This window comes from Lynx canadensis, chromosome B2 (assembly GCF_007474595.2).
Source record: "Lynx canadensis isolate LIC74 chromosome B2, mLynCan4.pri.v2, whole genome shotgun sequence".
NCBI classification, from domain to species: Eukaryota; Metazoa; Chordata; class Mammalia; order Carnivora; family Felidae; genus Lynx; species Lynx canadensis.
The window spans coordinates 125156954-125167131 of record NC_044307.1 but is presented as its reverse complement, the minus strand read 5'-3'; positions in this window follow the sequence as shown (position 1 = coordinate 125167131).

The following is a 10178-nucleotide window of genomic DNA, read 5'->3' as shown; positions in this document are numbered from 1 at the left end:
TGTTTTCCCAGGCGTATCTGAAAAGGCCATATTTGAAGTGCATCCAACTTCGGCTCTTGTTGGCTGTGTAGGCTTGGGCAGTTTACCTCTCCACTGGCCTCATAACCTCATTCATAAAATGATTGCAAATTATCCTTTTTGTTTCCAAATTCTTTCATTCTGTGTGTTTGTATGTGTATCTGCTCATTTGTTAATTTACTTAAATATTCTTGGGTAAAAGAAAATAAGATAAAGTGATCCTATTTTTTGTGTGCTTTTTTTTCCCCCCAAGTTGACTCTCATAGCTAGAGACAATGACTAAAATCCTAATACGGTGATGGATTTTTTTTTTCTTTAGTTGAAAATGAAAGAAGATTCCTTTAGTTGGAAGAACCACTAAATAAGTGAATATAAACTCTATCATAAACATAAGTCACCCTAAAGCTTAGAAGAAAAGCTTTAATTGTATTCTAGGGAGCTTCTAATTCAAGATGGTAGAGTGGACTCCATTAAATCCATCACTTCTGACCAATATAGAAAAAAATTGTAGAATAATAAACAAGTACCAGAGGGATTAAATCCATAACAAGGGAGGTGTCCATCAGCTGACCAGAGGCTTTGCCAAATTTGAGAAGATGAAAAATGTTGACATCGTCAACAGTGGAGTGAAGCTACCACCCAGAATAAACTCAAGCTGGCTGTTGGGAAATTAACAGCTGTGCTGCTTGATAAGGGGCAAAGGGGTGCCAGTCTTGGAGTTGGCAGAGTCAACTGGAGTTCCCAGTACTACTGGGAAAGGAGGAGGGTATAGATCAGGGGAATTGGTCTGCCCCATGAAGATTCGCCAGTTGGCCTGGCCTGGCCTCCCCTTCCTCCCATCAGATTCCTACCCCTTAGGGAGGGGAGCAGTTGACCTAAAGTGCTTACCTATAGGCAGAACCCAGAGATGACAATCGTGCTTATTAAACAGTATGCTCTAAGTGCTTCCCATGTGCTAACCCATACAAACCTCATCTAGACCCTCTGATGTGGGTTTAATTATTCTTAATTGTTCAAAGAAAGAATGGAAACAGGAACAGGATCAGACAGCTAGTAAATAGCAGGAATAATAAGTGCAAAATACAGCATAACAGTATTTGGTGCAGTAGGGAACAGTACAGTAAGTCAAATTACCATGCAAGTATTCTCTGGCTTGCCCCTCCTGCCATTATGTTGGTGTGGGTCCCTCAACATCTTCCGCTTCTCCAAGCTCCAGGGAAGGTTGAGCCTTCCCAGTATGCTCGTAGGCAGGTATTGTATAATGCAGAAGTGTAGAGCAAAGGAGGTGGAGGGCCAGAAGTATGAAGGGCTAGACCTGGGTGGGGGGAGCTAAAGGGCATAAATGGGAGAGGAAAAGACAGGATTTAAAAATCAATTTCTAGGATCTATCTATCTCACTGCATGGAGTTTAAGAAACCCAGTTCACACTGTTTTGAGTTTTCATGACCATACTCTCTTCTGGATCACTTCTCTATGATGGGACCATGTGAGTCGTTCCTTCATCAGTGTTGCAGGTATAAGCCACTGTCCAAATTATCACAGGGGTCTGAATGAAACGAGAGGGTCCAGTCTTGATTTGGTGCCTTGATGGAGAGGGCCTTGTAGATAAAAACCCAATAGCATCTTTCTGAAGCACTTATTTTCAATCTTCTGAAAATGTACCACTTCTGATATTACAGATTACTGGCCTTAACTTTTTTTTTTTTGACATTAGAATCATCCATACACTATAACATGTTGTGAGTCTTAACCGTTGCTTATAGACTACTTTGAAATATATATTACAGGGGCGCCTGGGTGGCTCAGTTGGCTAAGCGTCTGACTTCAGCTCAAGTCATGATCTCATGGTTTGTGAGTTCAAGCCCCGTGTCGGGCTCTGTGCTGACAGCTCAGAGCCTGGAGCCTGCTTCGGATTCTGTGTGTCCCTCTCTCTCTGTTCCTCCCCCACTCATACTCTCTCTCTCTTTCTCTTTCTCGTTCTCTCTCTCAAAAATAAAATAAACATTAAAAATTAAAAAAAAAGAAAAAAAGAAATATATATTACAAAGAAAAACCACATGGTGAACACGTGGTGTTCTCCTAAAATATAGAATACACAGATATAGGGGCACCTGGGTGGCTCAGTTGGTTAAATGTCTGACTTCAGCTCAGGTCATGATCTCATGGTTTCTGAGTTCTAGCCCCACGTTGGGCTCTGTGCTGAGAGCTCAGAGCCTGGAGCCTGCTTTACATTCTGTGTCTCCCTCTCTCTCTCTGCCCCTCCCCTGCTCATGCTCTGTCTCTCTCTCCCTCTCTCAAAAATAAATAAACATTCAAAAAAAATTTTAAAAAAGAATACACAGATATAGATATGCCATATCCCATCCTTTTGGCTTTTGTTATGCTATAGAATATTCCTCATCAGAAACAGAAACAAATAGAAAAAAGGGCTCCTTTTCACTCTCCTACATCACTGTGTCTAAATCGTTCTCACCCAAGGAGTCTAAACAGAAGAAGGTGAATGCACGGGTCCCAGTTTTACCTTACTTTATACACAACTGTTTCATCTAAAATATAGCTACGCTCGTTGTAATATAACACATATTTTAAATTACAATTACTTAACCCTCCACCTCCCATCCCACAAATCTTCAAACCAAGTGGAGCAGATATGAACAAAGCTCGACATATTTGCGGAAGTCATCGTCTCCTTAGAAACAATTGTCTGAATTCTGATACCTTGACTTTAATTTAGGTGGAAGATACAAGTACACGTTTTTAATAGTCTCACATACTCAATTCCCTTCTGTAGAAAGAAATTCAAATGTTACCAGGAACACCATAACCGAAATCCCAACAATTTTGCAATCGAAGTTGCTGTGAAAAAGGGGTGACCCTGAACAAGATTTCATGTAATTATGCAGTGAGGATGCAAACACCTCCGTCAGGGGTGAGAGCGGATTGCTCTGGGACGAAGACACTGAATTCCAGCTCCTTCTTTTGAACTCCCCCCTTTGCCTCACTCTTTCCAAAACAGTTACTTAAAAACAGGTCTACTGAAGTCAAAAGATTGCTTTATCTCACCTCTGTGGATGCGGTTTCAGGTTTTAAAATGCCTGGGGACAGACTGGGATGGGGACCTGTCAGTCAATGTTCAGCGTCTTTGGCTGTGTGAGGGAATTTTTCGGGGAGCCGGGCTCGCCTTGTCACACGTACAGTTCATTGTTCCTGGATTTCACAATTCTGCTAAGTAGTTGGGTGTATGTTCTGGGTGTGACAGAAGTGAGGTGTGGGAAAAGACAACCCAGAAAGAAAATTAAAAGAGGTTCAGATCCTGTCATGTTAAAAAAATGTTCCACTTGTAGTATTCTGTGCTACATTGTTGATCTCAAGAACTTACTCTCTCTAGCTGTGGAAAGAAAGGAAAACTCAGGGGCGCCTGGGTGGCGCAGTCGGTTAGGCGTCCGACTTCAGCCAGGTCACGATCTCGCGGTCCGTGAGTTTGAGTCCCGCGTCGGGCTCTGGGCTGATGGCTCAGAGCCTGGAGCCTGTTTCCGATTCTGTGTCTCCCTCTCTCTCTGCCCCTCGCCCGTTCATGCTCTGTCTCTCTCTGTCCCAAAAATAAATAAACGTTGAAAAAAAAAAAAAAAAAAGAAAGGAAAATTCAGAAGTGTGTGTGTGTGTGTGTGTGTGTGTGTGTATCTGGTGTGGTGTGTGAAGATAGTTCTCTGGTGAAGAAATGAAACCCTGCTGATTTAACTGGTGTAAGATTATCTTAGTGATAATGAGCCACGAAATAATCATAATAGCGTAATGGTTTGCCCGGCCTGTTTTTCCAGTACAAAGATTCAAGGTAATTAACCTGCTATTATCAACTGCTTTTGAATTAGTTACTTTTGGGAGGGAACACTTAGATTTAGAGACTGAATTAAATCACTAAAAGTCAATTTAGTGGGACTTTGAAAGCGAGTTCCATATGCAAATCTTCTGTTCCTCTGTTCTATGCTTTCTGTTTTGGTTAGTTACTCTGTGGACATTCTTCAACTGCAACACTTCAACCACAATTCATATTCCGAAATGCCACCCCACCCAATTCCTAGTCAAGTAACACCACAGAGCCTAAACATTGTTTTTTTTTCAAACGAAACAAAACAAAAAACAAAAAGAAAGAGTGATCTCAGTCCAGACAGAAGATTGAAAAACTGAAGCACGGATAGGAGGCTGTCCTTGGCCACGATTACTGTCACATTGATGGAGTTTACCAGTGGAATAATTAGTTGCCTCTTCGGAGCACGTCTAGGTGGTCAGAGGTGGATTCATCAAGACTAGAGTCGGCATCATGAAAAGATGAGTTCTTGGCAGATGGCAAAGAAATAGAAATGCCCGCCCTCTGTGGGGGGTTCTCTGTGGGGAGGGCGCTGTACCTCAGGAGAAGGGCTGACGCAGCCTTCCGCCAGGAGCACGTGGGCTGGGTGCCCTTGTGCAGGGTGCAGCTGCACGGCCCCACTGAGCAGCCCTGGGACCCGGGCATCCGGACATCACTCCAAGGTGGAGCCCCAGGAGGGATGAAAATTGCCACCAGGATGGTTTTGAGAAGTTAGTCAAGACTTCTTCCATGCCTCCCTGCACACCTCACCCCTACATGCCCCCCCCACCCCCCCCACCCCCACCGAGATTCTCTTCTGTGTGGCTCCGAAACAGAGGCAGCTTTCACCATCCACATCCAGGACTTGGCCAATGTGAGCACACTCCCCGTTCTCCAATTTATGTCTTTAAAAGGTAAATTCAACCTTCGGACACATCACTGATTAAAGTGGAAACTGAGTAAGATGATGCTTGTCATTTTCTGTTCACACGTGCTGCAAATACACAGGCCTTAAGGGAAACTACATATTAAAAAGTAAGAAATACCTCACTGAAGTTCCTCAGCTCAGAAGGCCACTTGTGTGCTTCCTGACTGAGCAGACTAACCAGAAGCTCCCAGGGACAACTGGCTGAATACTGATTGATTGATTGATTGATTGAGAGAGACAGCAAGAGTGGGGGAGAGGGGCAGAGGGAGAGAGAGAGATCTCAAGCAGGCTCCATGTTGAGCCCAACATGGGGCTCGATCCCATGACCCCGAGATCATGACCTGAGCTGAAATCAAGAGTCAGATGCTTGACCGACTGAACCCCCTACCATTGGCTGAATTTTAGCCTAATTGTCCTAGCGGGCCCTCCGGGGATCACTGGATGAACTGTCTCACACACGCACACGGGCGCTGACCTGGAACCACGGGAAAGCCGAGTGGTTGAAGGAAAAGCCATTTCAAGTGGCAGAGCCAGCTTCTAACCTTCCACTTGAGTCCCCTCAGTTTAGCTGGCCTGGTACTGAGCGGCTTCTGGATAAAACATGGCTAGTTGTTGTTCACATTCTTTTACACGACGGTTTTTCGTTCTAAGAAGAGGTGAGAAAAGAGGTGAGAATCGATGGCTGTGTAATCCTAGGGCTGCTTTGGGAAATAAATGAAGAGTGACGGAATATTAAACACAGGCAGCCTGTTTCTGTGGTCTTTCTCTTAGCAGGTCTGCAATGAGGAAAGCAGTTTGGGGACGTATGTTTGTTTTGGTAACAGAGCAGCCCAATCTGTCCTTCCACCTGGGGGTGAATGAGTCATCACAGCATGAGTTAGGACTGGCAGAAAAGAGGAGACAACTTCTACATATTAAAGCACAACTTTCTCTTGAAACACCTTTTCCAGTGAAAAAGGAAGTTTGGAGGAAAAAAAAAAACAGGCAAAATGAAATCCTCAGAGAGGCATCATAAGGTTTATATTCTGTGCCAAGCTGATATGTTAACATAGTTTCTCATTTGTAGGGATTCACTGCTGGGAATGCTTTTTTTCTTTTGAGTTTTACAAATGTATTTAAGATTTTTTTTTTATAATTTTTTTAAATTTGTTTTTAACGTTTATTTATTTTTGAGACAGAGAGAGACAGAGCATGAACGGGGGAGGGTCAGAGAGAGGGAGACACAGAATCTGAAACAGGCTCCAGGTTCTGAGCTGTCAGCACAGAGCCCGATGCGGGGCTTGAACTCACGGACCGCGAGATCATGACCTGAGCCGAAGTTGGCCGCCCAACTGACTGAGCCGCCCAGGCGCCCCTAAGATTTTTGTAAAAGAGAAGTCATCATGTAGAATTGACCTAATATTCTCTGTACAAGATGAGAGGTCAGATTTTCACAAGAGAAATGCATACAGAAAGTTCCAAAAACTTCATGTTCCCGATATTAGCAGCTGTTACTAAATAGGATTCTACAGTCAGGTAATAGCAATAATATCCACCTTGTGTCACCTTCTTACTGTGTGCCAGGCTTTTATCTGATGACCATAGTGACACTCCCGTTAGGGAGATACATTATCACGTCCATGTCAGAGTTTGGGACACTGAGGTTTAGGGAGGGAATAATGGAACCATCATTCAAGCCAGGTGCATTTGATTCCAAAGCTCCTTCTCTTAACCATACACAAATATGTTTGGTAAATACAGAGGTAAATACAGTTTAAAGAATTTTGTTTTGTTTTCTGCTTTTTAAAATTATTATTATACAGATTTCAGGACCGTTAATGTGCTAAAATGAATTCTAAGTCATCAAGAGGTCTGGAAATCAGAACACTTCCTTTTTTTTTTCATGGCACACTGCCACATTTAGATTCCTGAGACAAGGACTTGGGGATATGGAGTTTATTCGGGAGGTGATCCCAGGAAGTACAAATGAAGGGATGAGGAGAGTGAAACAGCTGAGGAAAAAAGACAGGTAAGTGTGTGCGTGTAGTCAGATCACTGCCGCCGAGGCTCAATATTGCCGAGGAGCCGTGGAGAATATACCTCAAAATAGTCCTACTGAAGGACAAGGAGGCTGGGCTATTTATCTAAGGACTTTGTCCTTCATTGTTGAGATTTGCTCCTGGCATGTCTGGGCTGACCTGTCTGCAGGTTGAGCGTGCTCCAGACTTGCCAGGTAAAGTGCTCAGGCCAACAGGAAGAAGGACAGATGTTTGGGTGGGAAGAGGTCAGTGTGTAAGGCAACTGTCCGCCGTGGCTGCAGGTTAAATCGGGGAGGAGTTCAGGAGACATGGGTGGACATCTACATTGTCTGCCGTAGTCCCTCACTCCTGGCTTTGCTTCGATCATCCTGCTCTGCTTTGGGTAGACTCTGGAATTCATGCTTCAAGGTAGTTATGGGCCATAGTCTCTAAGCAGAATCTAAAAATGGGAGGATGAGTGGGACACCTGGGTAGCTCAGTAGGTTAAGCGTCCCACTCTTGATTTTGGCTCAGGTCATGATCTTGTAGTTTGTAGGGCTCCACACAGACAGCATGGAGGCTGCTTGGGATAATCTCTCCTTCCTCTCTCTGCCTCTCCCCCATTCACACCCTCTCTCAAAATAGACAAACTTAAAAAAATGGGAGGATTAATAAAATACATTACAGTCTTCATAACTGCAGCTGGGGCCAAGGTTTTCAGATATTTCATAACATCAACTATATCCCCGTGTGGTGATCAAAGTCAATGGACACCAGTATATTAACTCTGATTATTGGCCTACTGGTCTACCTGCACGAGGGACCCAAAATGACCAGTGTCCGTAACTTTAGGCTCGGTGGAACCCTTATTATATCCCCTGGTTGAAACTCCTCCCACCTTTTGGAGACCTAGACCTCTAATTCTGCAGAGCCAAAATTTTCTAGTAGAGGCGGGGCAATTTCCCACAGTTAAAATACTGGGAGTAAAGGTTCTAGGGGCTGATCCCAGCCCTGAAACATCTGTGAGCTGGTATCTTAGCTGGGATGGTAAAAGGCTGTTCTAATATTTTATCAGTCTGGCAGCTTCTGAGAGAGTATAGTATATGGAAAGACCTCACGGTCATGTGCCCATTGTCACACCTTGGCTCCCTTAGTTTAAGGAAATATTATACAGGATCTCATGTCAATAACTCAACAGCTCCATAAGCCCTTGGATAATGGGGCTCGAAGGGGCATTGTAGGCAGGGAAGGGAAACAGAAATAAACATCAGCCCTGGTAGGATGAATTACTACCCCTTCCGGGATGGAAGGGTCTGATGTCTCTAAGTGCTTTAAGTTTTTGAGGGGTGGTTCATTCCAACAACTGTCTCTCAATCTAACATCCTCAAGATCCATTCCCACGTGTGTTCCCTCAGTGCCCACTGGATAGACCAACCAGGCTCTGCAGTTATTTTGGTGGACAGACCATTTCTTCCCATGGCATGAACTTCACTGGCCCATTCAAGATATCCTAAGCCCTCACCCTAGTGATTGGTCTAGAAGCACTGAGGGAAGGAGCCATGATAAGGACATTATCACTTTGTGAGGCACCTGCTTCAAGCAAGGAACTTTATGTGGTTCCAGGCAATGGGAGGTAGCTTTTCTCTGCTAAGGGGTAGGGAACCACTCAGACAGTATGGCGCTTTCCACCCCATGCCCCCACCCCAGGTCTTAGAGTCCAACTCATTCCCTATCAGCGCCTGATTTTTAACATGGAAGACCTCCTAGAACTGTTTTCGGTCTCCTTCGTATGTTTATCATCCTTGTATCAGATCCTAGGTTGGACTGTCAACACAGCTTGCCTTCTAGATACAGGAGGTAAGGACCTCTTTAAAATGCTTCCGCGGGGGACCTCTGGCTTTCACGTTGTGCCACAGCGAGTTGATGCTTGGTGGACCCAAGAGTTTTGCTCCCGCTCTCCGGTTAAGAATCCCACCATCCTTGTCATCACTATTAGCCCCCATGTCTTTCAAGGGCGACAGAGAGCACACGAGCCAGTGCTTCCTCTTCTACCCAACTATCACAGAGAGCATTTTAGTAATCGGGAAGCTCCAGGCTGTCAGGAGTTGTTACTACAGCTGCCCATACCACCAACAGTGCCATCCTGGCTGCCGTCCTCTGACTGGAGTGAGCCAATGGCCGGCTCTGTCCTGAGACCCCTCCCAGAACCACTTGTCGTAGATCGGTTTTTCACAAAAGTAGAATGTGACACAAGGATTAGTATTTAGGGAGGTGATCCCAGGAATCTCAAGCGGGGAAGTGAGGAAAGTAATATAGAGAAGGGAGAAAAACCAATAAAGCGGATGTTAATGTTACTACTCCTGGTTACTACCGGAGGGAACGGGGACTTGATCCTGCTCTAGACCCTCTGCGCAACCACGCAGAACTGTCCCATGAGGAGAGGCAGAACCTGGAGTCTTTATCAACTGACCTCCGTCCCTTAATGGCTGAGGATTAAATCTTCGGGACTTCAGAGGAGTCCCGTGCTGGGGCTGAGCAAGCTGGTCAAATCCCTCGGGCAAAGAGGCAGAGGGACACCACGGCTGCTTGGGATGTGCGTGGGGACCATCCGCCACAGCTGTGGGGGGCACTGAGCAGCTTTCAGAGTGGACGTCAATAGCACCAGCCCCACAGCCCTATCGTCATTCAGCAGAAGTCTGGCTGGGAGACACACATCTGGATTATTTAACCCACGTACTTCCATTGCTTCTCATATCCTGTAGGATTACATTGCAACTCAACAGCATGGCCTTCAACACCCTCCATGATCTGGCTCTGTCTGCTTTTTGGTCTTGAAAGGTAGACATCTTGAAAGAAATTTCCTCTTTCAATCACTGTCTTTATCCTTCCCTACCCTCTCGCTTTTGGATTCTCCCCAAAGATCTAAATTTTTTTTTTTAATTTTATTATCTAGAGTTGTGTCTCCCTTTCTCTAAAGTCCTGGCGCTAGCTATAGCCATCAAGGTCTGGCCCATCCAGGCTCGCCAAAACATTCCTATGTCATATCACTGCATATTTACAAAGCAAAATAATAGAGGGATTGTGAGTAGACTCTGGTGTCTACTAATGACATCTTTGCTCATTACTAGCTATGTGACATTCAGCAAATATTTAATATCTTTAAGATTCTGTTTACTAATCTATTAAAAGGGGGTAATTATAGTTGCTGTGAGAATTAATTGAAAGGCTATATGAAAAGTGCCCAGCACCATGCTTAACACACTGAGTATTTAAGACATTGGAGCTGATGCTATTTGTGTATATATGGAGATGAGTTTTTGGAACGCTTTCTAACACTGCTTGCTCCCCATCAACCTTGTTTTGCTGGGGCTCTCCTTGGGGTGAGAATAGG